Consider the following 14,148-nt stretch of genomic DNA (forward strand, 5'->3'; position numbering starts at 1 on the left):
CAACATGGATGCACATTATCAATTTGCATTAACGTTTTGGAACTCATCCACGACTCTCACACGACGCCTTCGCACCAATAATCTTCTTCTGTGTTTGGGCGCAGAGGTCAGGGTCGGCTGCTTTTGAAATCAGGAGAATCATAAATATTGGCACAACCTCAGCCGGATGACGACGTGCTGGAAGTATAAAAAGTGTCTCACAGAGAGAGGTCATCATTAGCTGCCCTCCTCCTCCTCCTCCTCCTCTCTCACTCCTGCCCTTCTCATCAAGATGAGACTCACCGGTCCCCCTTGTGGTCAGAGTGACAACTGCAGTGTATGTGGGCTTTTTTTTCCGGAGGCAGCAACATGAATTGTTGGATAAAACACAGGCTGCATTGAAATCACCAGCTGTTGTCTGTAATGATGAAAACATCCCTAACTTAGCATGAATTTATAATTATGGAGAAAGAAAATTTGAATCTCTTTTACTGGAACTTTTCAATTCCCATTCAATCTCCCAGGAGAGAGCTGGTGTGAATCATATGCAGAGATTGTGTGTGTGTGTGTGTGTGAGTGTGATTTTTTTTTTTTAAATGCAGATCTCAGATGCTTCATAATGAAACTTTTGTGGAGCCCCAAAACCACAACAAACGAACTTTTCTGAGAAGTATTTGTACGTATCAGCTTACAATAAGAGCTCCAGTCCTTCTGTGTCTTCTCTGATAAATATACTCACCGTGGACAATCGTTTCATGATTTCATTTCCTTCGGCTCTCACCTTCTGTTGTCTTGTGTCGGCTTCTTTTAGCTCTTTTTTCTCCCCCCCCTCCACTAATTCTATTTTCAATGGGACGTGTAAATTAAGTGTAAATGTAAATGGATCAGTGTGTTATTTATGCTAAACCCAGTAAGAGAAACACATTCATATTGTAAGTAAACAGCTGCATTACCTTTGGGCTCCTACACACCTGCTAGTGCAGAGCAGTTAGCTTGTATGCAGATGCAAACTGTCAATCATTTCACACACACACACACACACACACACACACACACACACACACACAAACAAAAGCATACACACAACAAATGAGTAGAAATGTATGCAATGGGCGCACACAAATCCAACAAACACACACGACACAAATAAAATGTGTGCATTCAAACCACAATATGTGATGCACACACACACACACACACACACACACACACACACACACACAATTAAAATCCAACAGAAATGTTCATTAATGCATGAACTATTTCATATTTTTCTCAGATTTGAAAATCTATTCTAAGAAACAGCACATGTAGAGAGGGATAATATATAATAAATAATAAAGGTATCACCATGGAGAGACGTTTCTGATTCTCCCTTCATTGACTGTAATATGTTCTTCATTAAGACTATTTAATTTAATTTACTCTCTGAAAACTTCAAATTTCTGCGTCTAATTTCAGACTTTGGCAGGAATAAAAAAAGTGACTTATACTCTGTTATACTTTCTCACACAGCAGTCATCACAGTTACAGCTGAAAATCAATTAAAATAGCACAAATACATTTAGACACTGAGGGCGAAAATAAAAGCTTCTTTTCCCCCCTCCGTTATCTGTCACTGTCCTCTGTGCCTCGGCTGATTCTGCTTCAGGCTGTGTTCTTAAAGATGTCCAAGAAAAGGGGAACTAAATATTCTGCTTTCCACGTAAATTTTAGACAGATTTGTATTCCTCTTTAGTAGATTTTTTTATTTATTTTTTTAGTATAGGCCCGCGGTAGGATTTTTAAATGTGATGGAGAAGCTGTTAGTGTGTGTGTGTGTGTGTGTGTGTGTGTGTGTGATGGCCAGAGTTAAAATAAGTTACACAGAATAAAAATAAATATAAAAAATAAAGCAACAGCTTGCACTGATAAAATAAAAGTGACTCTGGTTCAATAATGATGCATTAAAAATATCCACCGCCGAATAGTCGGAATAATAATTATTTCCCACTAAAAGCTTTGTTTAGATTGGAGAAATTAATGGAAAAAATAGCTTTCGGCAAACACAGCAAGAGGACAGACTGCAGTATTAGCCCCTCTTTCAACAAGCATTCTTCCAACTTATTTATTCTTGAAAACTTTTTGTGTAATTATTTTTGCACACAGAATCAGCCCTATTTAAATAAACAGCTCTTTATGTCGCTAAGGAGCATCTGATGTATATAGCACACTATACCGGGGCTGTGTGGTTTCATATTCCGCTCAGGTGTGCGGGGAGAGAGGGGGGAGGCTGGCAGGTTGCCCTCCGCTGTTAAAACAAACAGGCTCTGACTCTATACGGAGCAAAACGCACGCCGCTGCGCGCAATCGACTATTTACCAGACTTTTTCCCCCCTTTCCTTCTCCTTCTTCTTGACATGCAAACATGTGGCGTGTAAATATGAAAATGAATGAGTGTGAGAGCTCTCCTGGCACTGACTCCTCTGTCTCTCTCTGTCTTCCTCTCTCTCTCTCTCTCTCTCTCTCTCTCTCTCTCTCTCTCTCTCTCCTCCCTCTCTCTCTCTCTCTCTCTCTCTCTCTCTCTCTCTCTCTCTCTCGCTGTCCCCGGAGAGCAGCGCGTCGGAGAGGAGCGGCTGTAAAAACCAAAGTGGGGCAATGAGACAAGCTGCGCCACAGCTGGCAAATCATCGATTTGAGCATCAGAAAACGGGGAGGGGCGGTTCGTTTACCTGCCACCCTCTCAAAGCAGCCCTCCTCACATGCCGCTACTCTCCTCTCTCCTCTACTTCACCCCCGCAGCCCGCAGCGCACGGTCGCTCACATTTTCTAGCGCTCCATCCGCCGAGTGCGCTCCTCAACTTCAACCTCCGCCGGTGCGGTTTTCTGCACCAAGACGACTCCCCCCCCTCCCTCCCACCCTTCCACTGCCTCAACCATAGGACTTTTGACTTTTTAAAGCAGTTTTTTTTCCTCCCACAGAGCAGTTGCCTATTTTTGGATCTCTCGCCGTGGAGCAGTGACAAGAGGTTGTTCAACTTTTGATGGAAAACAAGAGGTCGGGCGACTGTTGACTTTAAAGGTATGGTCCCACGGTGTTTCTCCTCCACGATCTGTGTCTCTGCTGTCCTTTCTGTCACATACTCCTTTTGCTTTCTTACTTTCTCTTTTTTAATGCATACGTTTTAAATCACATTTATTTTATTGCATGACTCATAAAAAGTAAGGTGCATCTCCTCGGATTTAGAAGGATAAATGACTCGGTTCTAAATGAATTAAAAGCAATTTGCAGACACTATCTTCTAAATCACTTAAAACCCACACAGACTGAAACGTGGCTGCTACGATTTAATATTTCATAAATTTAAAAAAAAAAAAACACACACACACTCACACTCACACACACACAGGATATAAAATGTCGTGCTTAATGGTAAATATAAACGCATGCATTCACAACTTTTTTCTTCGCCATCTGATTTTAAATGTGCAGAAACTAGGGCCTGTGTCATTTCTGCACGAATAAGCAAAGCACTCGTGATATTGGCGGGGTTAAGTACATCCATCTCCTCTAATTCATTTAACAACTTATTCAGCGCGCAGCACAAGTGATGCTGCCATCGCTGCTCCCCGACCTCATGGTTCTAGGAACCGGGGACTCTCTCTCTCTCTCTCTGTCTCTCTCTCTCTCAGTGGGGGACGAAAGTTGCTTTAGAGTTTTTATTTTTAATAATCTCGGAACATTTGAATTTTTTGTTGCATTCGTCAGGACTTGACAGGCTTTATTTAATTGAATACAGGCCTTCACTTTCATTTTTGCTCGTTATGATGGAGTGTGAGTGTGTGTTGACAAAACCACAGTTGTTACCAAACTGCTGACATGTCTTAACAGAGATGCTGAAGCTGTTGCAGCCCAACTGCCCATCTACTTTTACTACTTTTTATTAGGGCCATTAGAGCCACTTCATTTATTCTCTCCATATACTTTAATATTTAATTACGTGTCAACTTGCTTCAACACTTTTATGGCTGTGGCATGAAACACAAGTACAAAAAAATAATAAATAAAAATAAATAAAAAGGAGAGAGAAAGGTGCGAGAGAGGGAAACAAACAGTTAATGCATTTATTGCTTTTCTTTCTGCCTGACTTGGTGTGAGGCAGTCAGATAGATGTGTTGATACAGAAATGTTGTCGTAATGCTGTTTGGTCTGCCTTGTGGCTTTTGTCACAGTGCTGATAAAGTAATTTCAGGTACAACCAGACCTGTGTGTGTGTGTGTGTGTGTGTGTGTGTGTGTTTGTGTGTGTGTGAGTGTGTGAGAGAGAGATAGAGAGAGCAGTTATGAGAAGATGTATTGCCATCTTTAAAAACTGCGTGGGCACTTGTGTTCTGTGGTTTACAGGTTTTTAAAGGTTTCACTCTCTGCTCCTTTAGAGGGTAGCTGACATTTTACACACAAGGCATGGCCGGTGGCTGTCACTCTGATAGTATTTGTGTATAGATAGAAGCAGTTTGTATTGTAGGTATAATCTGTCATAAAGATTATATTTGTCAAAATTGGTGAAAATGATCATAAAGCGCAGTCATATTAAAAACCTGGTGAAGAAGTTTTGTATTAAATCAGAAACTTGATCAGATAATTACAGGGTAATTAGTCTGATATAATCTACAGCATCCAGTGGCACCGGTTGTTTATTATCTTGCTGTTGGTGTCAGGCTTTGCTCACTCACATGCGATTACGAGGTCAAGCATGGCACCTCTGCATGGGAAAAAACAGGTTATGGCACAGCACCGGCGACTTTTTCTCCTTTTATCTTTGCAGATCTGTGGCAGTTCAAGGTGCTGTGGCTTATCTGGTCAGTAGCTCTGACAGCAATGACACACAGCCCTTTTCCTGTCTCAGGCTGCCATGTGTCACTTCTTGTAAAAAGTCCTCAGACAAGACGAAAGCCTCAACGGCAGCTTGAGAGCGTTGAGACAGAACTTCTCGGTTTTACTCCTAAGCTCTGAGCCTTGATTACAACCCCTTTTTTAAATAAAAAAAAAATCCGTTTGTGGTTTATCAGAAAGTGGCACCAATAAAAAAATAAATGAAAAAAAAAAGGTCACGTCCACAGTGCGTGTCGATCTGTTTGGCAAAATTTCTCCACATAAACTTGTTTGGCAGGAATGATAAAAATCAGTCTGAGGACGGCGGCGGCGCTGCGTATGACTGCCGGGTCACACAGATCCAGCAGTAAAGCCTAAACATCTGTCGCAGCTTATTAGTGTGTAATTAATTCCTTTGAATGTGTTCACAGTTCTTACAGTAACCCTACTGTGATTTACAATTAGGAAGAGATGCGGGAAAACACCCGAGTGTTTCCACCTTTCTACCTTTCCTCCTGTAACTTACAGGTTTAACCTTGTTATACTCAAGATTTTTTTTCCCCCCCCTTTGGTTTTGTTTTCATTACAACTAATCGAAACTAGTGCATGCTGTACCGTAGTACCGTGATAGCAGGAAATAAGCTTGTAATCCTCACAAACAGTAAGAATATCTCGTTTTCTTTTCCTTTTAAACCCCAGTGACACTTTTGCATTGCAGCTCCTTTAATTGTCACTTCAGGCTGTCGGGGTCAGCTGTGTGCGTAGGACAGGAGGGGACGACCAGATCTGTGCATCACCCAGTTAAACCTCCAGCGTAGACCAGATTAGTAAAGCACAATGCAGCGGCTGCATGTTGGCGCGCCGAGCCCTTGCTCAGTCTCAGACTAGCAGACGCTAGAAGAGCAGGTTGTCAGATGAGAGCAAGAGTCGACGACAAAGTTTGTCCCAAGACCCTGAGAGACCAATTAGTCCGCACGTTGGAGAGCACAGGTTGTGATTTATTTTTGTTGTTGTCTTTGTCATGCAGTCTGCTCTGAGTGATATTATTAATGCTTCAATAGTTTGATTTAAAAGTGAACCGTCAGTTTTATTGCTTACAGAGGGCCCACAATGTGCAGGGAAAGTGATGTCGCCACACTTAAAAAGAAACCTCTATGTGTTTGCTTCACTGTCTCAGCTTCGTGTTGGAGCTTTGTATTCCCGCAGCAAAAAAAGATGCAGATTATTAAAACCCCCGACTGCTGAGCGTTTTGCTGGGAGTTTAGAACTGGGCTGTGCCTCACTTTGCTGAGACTGATATCTCGGCTAAAACCATTAATCGTCTTTCTTTACCACCTCGATAATTATCGCTGTAGCAAAATAACAGCTCAGCAAACAGTGAAATTATACCTGTGGTAGGGAGCAGAGTAAATACCTGTTTAGCTGCCAGCAAATGTATTTATTAGACTGTCGCCAGTAAATAAGAGGCCTGTCTCGTTTTTTAATGTGTGGCTCTTTGGGGATTCCACCCCTCCACACCCCCCCCACCACCACCACCACCCCTCCTCTGTATGAAATAGCTCTGTTATGATTGCTAATAGAGGAGAAAGATAACAATGATTCCCAGAGTTGTTTTTTTTTTTTTTTTTTTTTTTGATGACATGTTGCAACTAGTTTGGAAAAAGAAAAGGTTGCTGTGTTAATAGGGACCGCTGCATTCCAGGGCTCAAAAATGTAAGAAAGCCCCCCCACCCCTCCCTCTCCCGACAGTTACAGACATACCACCCTGGGTGAGTACTTAGTGTGTGATTCGGGGAGTTACAGCTCATTTTGTCATTATCTGGAAAGTTCTTTATAAAAAAAAAAAAGGAAAAAGAGAGAGGGGGAGTAGGGGGGTTATGTTGTCCCAGCATGTTCAACTGCATTTATTCTGGCATATGCTTTGCATACTGTTGATCCAGATTCCTTGGCTTAGTGATAAAAGCGTCACATTGTCTTTGGGTCCTGACAATCAGCCCCGTTTTTCTCAAATGGGTTGGCGTGTCCTCGCCGGGAGATAGAGAACCCAAAGTCCGTCACGTCGGTTTTGTCACGCTTTTACAAAATGACATCGCTCCTATGTTGGATTGCTTTTGTTGTTCTTGTTATTTAGCGCGCTTCATGCTACCATGGCGAATATAATTTAAGAAAGCGTATACATTTAAGTTTTCACGATTCAAATCACATTATTACAGGTCTCAACGTATTTTATATATATTTTTTTTTATTTCTTGAGAGGAGAAAAAAAAAAACCTTATTGTCTTTTATTCCGATGCTTGTCTTTATCCAATCTGTGTAGGTTTTTCTGAATCCTTTGTTCAGAGAAAAAAAAAAGAGAGCGATTTAGAGGAAAGCGCATCCTGCTAAGATCAGGTTGTTAATACCCACCCACATATTCCAATGAAACAATTTCAACACATACTGTATTCTCTCTGTCTCTCTCTCTCTCTCTCTCACACACACACACACACACACCCCTTTTCCTTATCAACTGTTTTGTTTGTCAGTGGATGGATGATGCTTCCTTTGACAAGGGATTAAATATGCAAAGAAAAATATGTAGATAAAGAAGCACATCCTTAAGTCTGCACCTCTTATTCAATACTTCTGCCTAAGCCTCGATATTAAGAGCTGTTTTTCCCCCACATGCTCACATCCCATCTCTCCTTTCATCTCAGCGTAGCGTCACTTCCCGCACACTGGTGGCGAGTAACACCATCCCATCACCTGCCTTCATTTCTTTAACACTCCCAAGAACTCCCCACAAGGCCGCGGTACTGTGCCCTTCACCGCCTCTCCCCAAGTTCAGGGAAAACCCAGCGGGAGCGTGGCAACCTTTCTCACCCCGTCAGCCTGTCCTCTCTCAGTGCCACAAAGCCATCTTCAGTCTCTTTCTCTCTCTCTCTTTCTCTCTCTCACACACACACAAACACCCCTGTCTTTCTAACTCTATTAATTGTTTATTTGTTGCAATCCACGAGGCAGAAATTAGAGTTTAATTATTCGGTCATGTGATGACCGGAGTCCAGCGAGCGGTGACAGAAAAGTCATTTCTTTAAAATCGGGCCCGCCTCTGATGCCCGTTGATTGTTCTATGACTAATTGGTTTTATAATTCGATAAAGGCGAAGAGCGCTAGAGAGGGAGGGGGTGATAAACAAGGTGGTGGAGGGTCCTCTCAGCAAGGGATGCAGTTTTTAATCTTTAAAACTGATTCTGAAGACCAACACGGGCCTGAGCTGACCTGCCTCGGTGCTAATTACGGCCAATGTCGACCTGATGACGCCGAAAGCCGACTGCAGTGTCAGGGTTCAGGCCCAGGTCTCGTCCCCGAGGGCTGAGGCCTTGTTCGACACTTCACTGAAGTGCGCTCACTGCCACTGAGCGGATGTACTGTGTGTGTGCCGTGCATCTTGCGTGGGAGTTTTGCATTGTGTACAGTGAACACCACAAATTGTAAGGGTGGGTGTCGAGAGCGGAGACGTGTTGAACGAGGGGCGTGAGTGGAGCGGCTGTTGTCTTTCATACATCATCGAAGGGAAAAAACCAACAACAACAACCAAAAAAAAAAAAATAACCACCCTGATGTTTGCCTTCGCGGCGACGCAGAGACCCGTTGAGGCCAACTGGCGTTAGGCCTTCCTGTCAGCAGACCTGAGGTGGAGACCACTCGCTCCGCGTCTATTTCTGTCGACTTCATGTGATTATAAAACAATTAAGCACTTAGGAGTCGACTCTCAGTTCATTACATCCCCCTTGTTCTTTCTTTCTCTCTTTTCTCCCTCCTCCCACACTGAAGTGCGGACATATGAAAATGCAGAAATCACCTTCTTTCACAAGTAATTGAAAGCCACACTGGCTGTATGAGAGGCTGATGGAAAACATGAAACTAATCTGATTGGGAGGATATGTTCATTATGGAATATGTACACTTATCTGTGCTTACCGTGTAACAACTGATGAAGCAATGTTTCATGGTCCTCAAATGTTTTATGAGGGAACATTAATAATCCACCTCCACCCCTGAACTCTACATTGAACCGTGGTTGTGATTTGTGCAACAGTTGTGCAAAGAGATTAAAATAAAAAAAAAAGTGCCACTCACACGTTGCAATTCTGAGAAGACAAAGAACAAAGTAAGCCGACAAAATGATGACGCATTACGCTTGTAGTTATCATTAAGTACTAAGACTTTCCATATTGTTTTTGGTCAATAACTGTCAGATAATATTTTGTTCTGCCCTACATATTGACACATCTACCACTAAGACACATTTTGAAACTCATTTGCCCACATAACGACTTACAAATACCAACGGCCCTGAACAATTTCTTAGTCCCAAAAGTCAAACACCTCCCTTTTGTGTGAATTCACTAGGGATAAAAAAAATGAAATCGGTAATTGTTTATACATAAAATACTATCTGCTTCTGAATCTATCCAGTTCTTATGTTCAGATGAGAGATTGATTTGATTTTTTTTTTTTTTTTTACCACTCATTTAACTGCTTGTTGGTTTTGCACGGCATCTACTGTACACCACCCTTGTTTTCCTTTTTTCACTGTACATGACGTCTTATCTGAGCTGAGTTTCATCTGTGCACCCACACTGATGCCGGCGTGTTCTGACACGTTCGCCGACAGATTATTAAATCCTTTGCAGCCTCTAATAATACTATTATGTTTATGTGTGTGTTTTTATTGTGGGAGACACTCGCAGAAAGAGCTCAAAGTCAAACCGGTGACAGCGCTAACCCCCCATGCTGTTTGTGTGCTCCCTCAGACTGGATGCGCAGACTAATTTGTATTAGTAATCCAAATAATCGTATTAATGCCCATTAGAAGCATCACGAGTGGCGAGCATGAAGACATCACAACACCTACGTACAGTAAGTGATGGCGCCGGCGTCGCCTGACACAGTAAATAAAGAGGCTTCTCGATGTTGAGCCAACAATGATACGTTTCCTTATTCATATTTTCTCCCTTTATGTGTTGATTATTAGTGTCTTTTCAAGAAATAGACATAATATTTAATTTCTCCTGAGACATAAACACGTGGCTTAAAAAGCAGCATGCCAGATGTGATAGTTTAGATAAGAGTGTTATGGTGAAAACATACAGTACCTGTGGTAATACACACAGTGCAAGGGGAAATGTATCTGTGGTGTAATGCTATGACGCCTGACATTTAAATATGAGGTGTCTTTTGTGGCAATTTAGCATCCAGTCTGTCATGTTTCTCATGTCATTTTCCATGTTTTCTTTACAAATGCAGCCAACAGGCACAAAATCTTGCCTGAACAATTACACTTGTGTACATGCAGAGCGCACCACGTACTGTATCTCCCCAACACAAAGCCGCACGGGCTTGTAAAAACCCACCTTGAACAGAGCTAAATCTGTATTCACCACATGATTATAACAGCACACAGCTAGTATTTTTAAACAGGCTTTCTGTATTTCAAAACCCATTTTTCCCCTCTATTCTGTGTGATACAAAACGGTATATGTTAATTGATAATCAGCAGTGTTGATTCAGTGGTGCATTCAGTGCAAATCTGTGCCCTTCTGGATGTCAGAGGGTTTTCACAGCCACGTCGGTGCCAACCTAGCTGGCAGTGCCGGCACCTGTTGGCGGTGCCAAGGCCTGGCAGGGGTTATCGATGCTCTCTGATGGTGCCCGACAATCACAGTGGAAATGACTGCGGCTGCTTGCGTCATGCCAGATAGAAAAGAGCATTTGCCGACAATGGCTCGCTTTCACCGTCGCTCCTGTTTTCCGAACGCTGCTAACTGCGGCCAAGGAAAAGGAGAAAAAAAAAAAAAAAAAAAAGCTGCAGTGAACATCGTGTAAAACATGTCAACGTGGAAAACATGTCAACATGCAGAATGTTGTGCAACGATGCCGCACAGGTCTAAGTGATGCAAAGTGATCTGCTGAGGAGAAGGTTTGGGTGTGTGTGTGTGTGTGTGTGTGGGGGGGGGCTGCAGCCTGTCTGTACCAGTCATGTTACTACACATCACAGTGGCACCAATGAACCTGAACAGTAGGCACATCCTGGAAAAATTAAAAACACTCTACAATGCTGCCCATATATTCCAGCGACAGATTATCACCTGATATTCCTTATTTATTATTCAAATACGATCAAAAAACACACAGTTGCAGGACAATTTCATCCTGTTGAATGTACGATCGTGTAGCAAAGAGCTCAAGATAGACAGCAACTTCAATATGATTCATTTGTGAATTTTACTTTCATGTGTCTTCAGTGACTTTGTTGAAATCTGTGCCGCGTTATTCACAAGCTGAATAATATCTCATGTTGGAATGAATCTCTGAAAATATAGTAATTACTCCACAGTTTGGGTCCTTTATTCAGACACATAGAAGACCCATCTAACCACACTGCACACCGCAGCTGTGTTTAGTACACAGTGTTGGCAGCTCACTGAAACCCCGAGAATGGTTAAGATAAGAATTGATCACTGAATCTGTGCAGCAGCCTCTGCTGGTGAATTCAAACATGTTGGGGTCTTAAACGAGCACTTTCAACAACTCTTCTGTTTCCTGTTTAAAAAAAAAAAAAACCCACAGACGTGGGACCCTTTTAAAATGCAGCCACCCCCTCAAAACTTACACCTCCTGCAAAGGTGTCAATATTGCAAGACATTGTTCCATCTCTGGTCCGAAAAGGTGAGTTTCACATCGTATTTGTCTGTTAAAAGCTTCCTCCGTTGGCCTTCTGCAGCTAATTCCTAATGCAAGCCCGTCTTTTGGACACAAATGCATTTTGAAATGAGCAAACTTTTGACCTCGCATCGGTGGGTGGAACAATGATTTGGTTTCACAACCAGGGGTTGAATAGGAGGTGTGACTGTACTGTTTCTGTTGCATAGTGACACTACACACCATCACTTCTTCCGTGATTGTGTGTTGTTTTATTTATTCTTTTAAATCTGTTCCAGCCTTCTTTTAAAAAAAGCTGTAAACACCGTTCCGTAAATCTGAATGATTTTCTTCATAGTTGTTTCCGTAGAGTTTCTTTTTTTTTTTTTTTCCAACTGTCGCCGTCACCTGATTGTGGTTCCTGTCAAAAGCTAAGCCGAGGAGCTCAGCGTCTGCGGTGTTGCATTGTTTATGAAACAACAAGCTTTGTGTGAGACGACGTACCATTACTGTATTTATGGTCTCACACAGAGGGAGTTTACGAGCCCTGCAAAGATTTAATAGTAAGCAGGTAGTGTTATGTTGCGTTTCACATGCACCTGACCTCCACCGTCGGCTCGCTACCTCTGGCTTTTTGTCGCCGTGATACGTGTACACGTTTCCTGTTTTCTGTTGGTTTCCTGTTTTTGTTCTTACACAACCTGGACAGACAATGCTCGTGCATTTGTGTTTGATGTGGATATTGGCCCGATGATTGAGATATCGTCCCACCTTTGCTTGTTATGCACTTTTTATGTTTAATGTTCAACCTGTGGCACAGTGGTGTTAAATGAATGAATACGTCTTTGGTATTAGCTTCCGTTCCTACATACTATTTACATGATATCACTATCTCTATATTTGATACTTGTGTGACGATGAACTTTGCCTTCACACACACACACACACACACACACTTTTCATAGGGCCTAAAGATGGAGAGCCAAATACAGCTACACCTCACAATAGCAGACAGCATTAGTGCATCTAGTGTCACCTGAGTGTGTGTGTGTGTGTGTGTGTGTGTGTGTGTGTGTGTGTGTGTGTGTGTGTCCACCAGATATTAGTCCAGCCTTTGCTCATAAAGTCAAAGTCAAACAGTTACTATTAAGCCACCTTAAGGTTAGGGACAAACAGCATATAAGGGCCCTTTATTGACAATATCAACAGAGATTACCTCGTCTGATATTTTTATTTTTTTTGCTCTGGAGCAACAAAAGCCCGCCAGCAGGGGAAAGGTTCATGAAATAATTACAAAATAATAACAATAGCTCACACATCAGCTTGAGAAAACCTCCCAGATTGCTGTTGTTTGCAGAGATTGTGTCGCCTCTCCCGCCCTCCTAAACATTCCTCCTTTCAGTTCTCCCTCCAGTTCAGGGTTTTTGTTGACAATATCAACAGAGATTAGCTCGTCTTAATATTTTTGGTACAATCCAGTTTGACTTAATGACACGTAGAAGTCTGCTACGGGGGTAAATTATGAGAAATAACAAGCAAAATATCAAAGCTAAATGCTGAGATTTAGTGCGAGGACATCCCACCAAATATTCACTCTTTTATATAAAGAGGAGCGAAACACCCTTTGTTAGTTTGCTGATTATAGTATGCATTTTATTTACAATGCAATAATTAAAATATTAGACATAGAAATCCTTACAACTTGACACTGAGTGCAGTTGTGTACTGACAAACCACTCCCCTACAACCAGGCTGGACTACTTTTCTACCTTTAGTGCGCAGAATAAACAGACTTTTACCACTTTTTAAAAGCCGTCTTAAATATTTATTAGTAAATTCAGAGTGTATGCTATTGCTAAGAGTTCAATGTGTAAATGAATACCTCCTTAAATATATAAATAATTAAAGTCCTTGTGAGGAAGAGAGTGAACTCTACCTGGGAGACATGTAGTTTTCCGACTTGATTAAAGCCATTAACCACTTTTTAGGCTTTATTATAAGCAATTCCTGATATCAGCTTATAGCTTTTATAATAAGAAGTTGTTCTATAACAAACTATTAGTTAGTTAAAAGAAGAAAAGAGGCTTTGAGACATACCTTTGTTCTGATTTCACACACTGATAACGCACCAGATATATAAAGGATTTAAGGTTTTCTGTGATAGGAGACACATAAAGGCTTTTTCTGTACATGTAACATGTATGTTTGGATTATTCTAATCTCAGGATGACTTCCACTGACTAGAGGTCAAATAGTTCACCTTAACTTTTACTATTTTAGACCAAATATTTGGTCCAAAAAAAAGGGCAAAATTATAATAACTAAATAAAACATACATAATAAATTAAGGTATGTAATATATGTATATGTGTATGTGTATATGTGTGTGTATGTGTGTGTGTGTGTGTGTGTATTGAGCATCTGTGTGTACCCGGTAATAAATGCAGGACCGCCTCACTCTAATCAAGCTGATTAAAAATTCCTGCGCGCACAGCCGGAAATCGCACCACCGTCCTCCTCTTGTGTGTGTGTGTGTGTGTGTGTGTATGTATATGTGTGTGTATGTATGTGTGTGTGTGTGTGTGTGTGTGTGTGTGTGTGTGTGTGTGGTTTCTCTCCCTGTCCACTTTC

The 14,148-nt window shown here is 41.7% G+C and overlaps 1 protein-coding gene across 8 annotated transcripts in view; it reads left to right on the forward strand.

Moving 5' to 3' along the window:
- Positions 1-2,638: 2,638 nt before the first annotated feature.
- LOC127366937 (DNA-binding protein SATB1) overlaps positions 2,639-14,148 on the forward strand; it is a 62,227-nt gene continuing 50,717 nt past the window's right edge. For 3 of the 8 annotated variants that reach the window (XM_051406392.1, XM_051406396.1, XM_051406399.1), the window contains exon 1: positions 2,642-3,040. The gene's annotated coding sequence lies outside the window, so the exon portion shown is untranslated. Of the gene's footprint in view, positions 3,041-5,670; positions 5,821-14,148 lie in introns of those variants that run through there. The other 5 variants (XM_051406395.1, XM_051406398.1, XM_051406397.1 and 2 more) reach the window with 4 other exon arrangements.

The sequence above is a fragment of the Dicentrarchus labrax genome, unplaced genomic scaffold (assembly GCF_905237075.1).
Source record: "Dicentrarchus labrax unplaced genomic scaffold, dlabrax2021, whole genome shotgun sequence".
Lineage (NCBI taxonomy): Eukaryota > Metazoa > Chordata > Actinopteri > Moronidae > Dicentrarchus > Dicentrarchus labrax.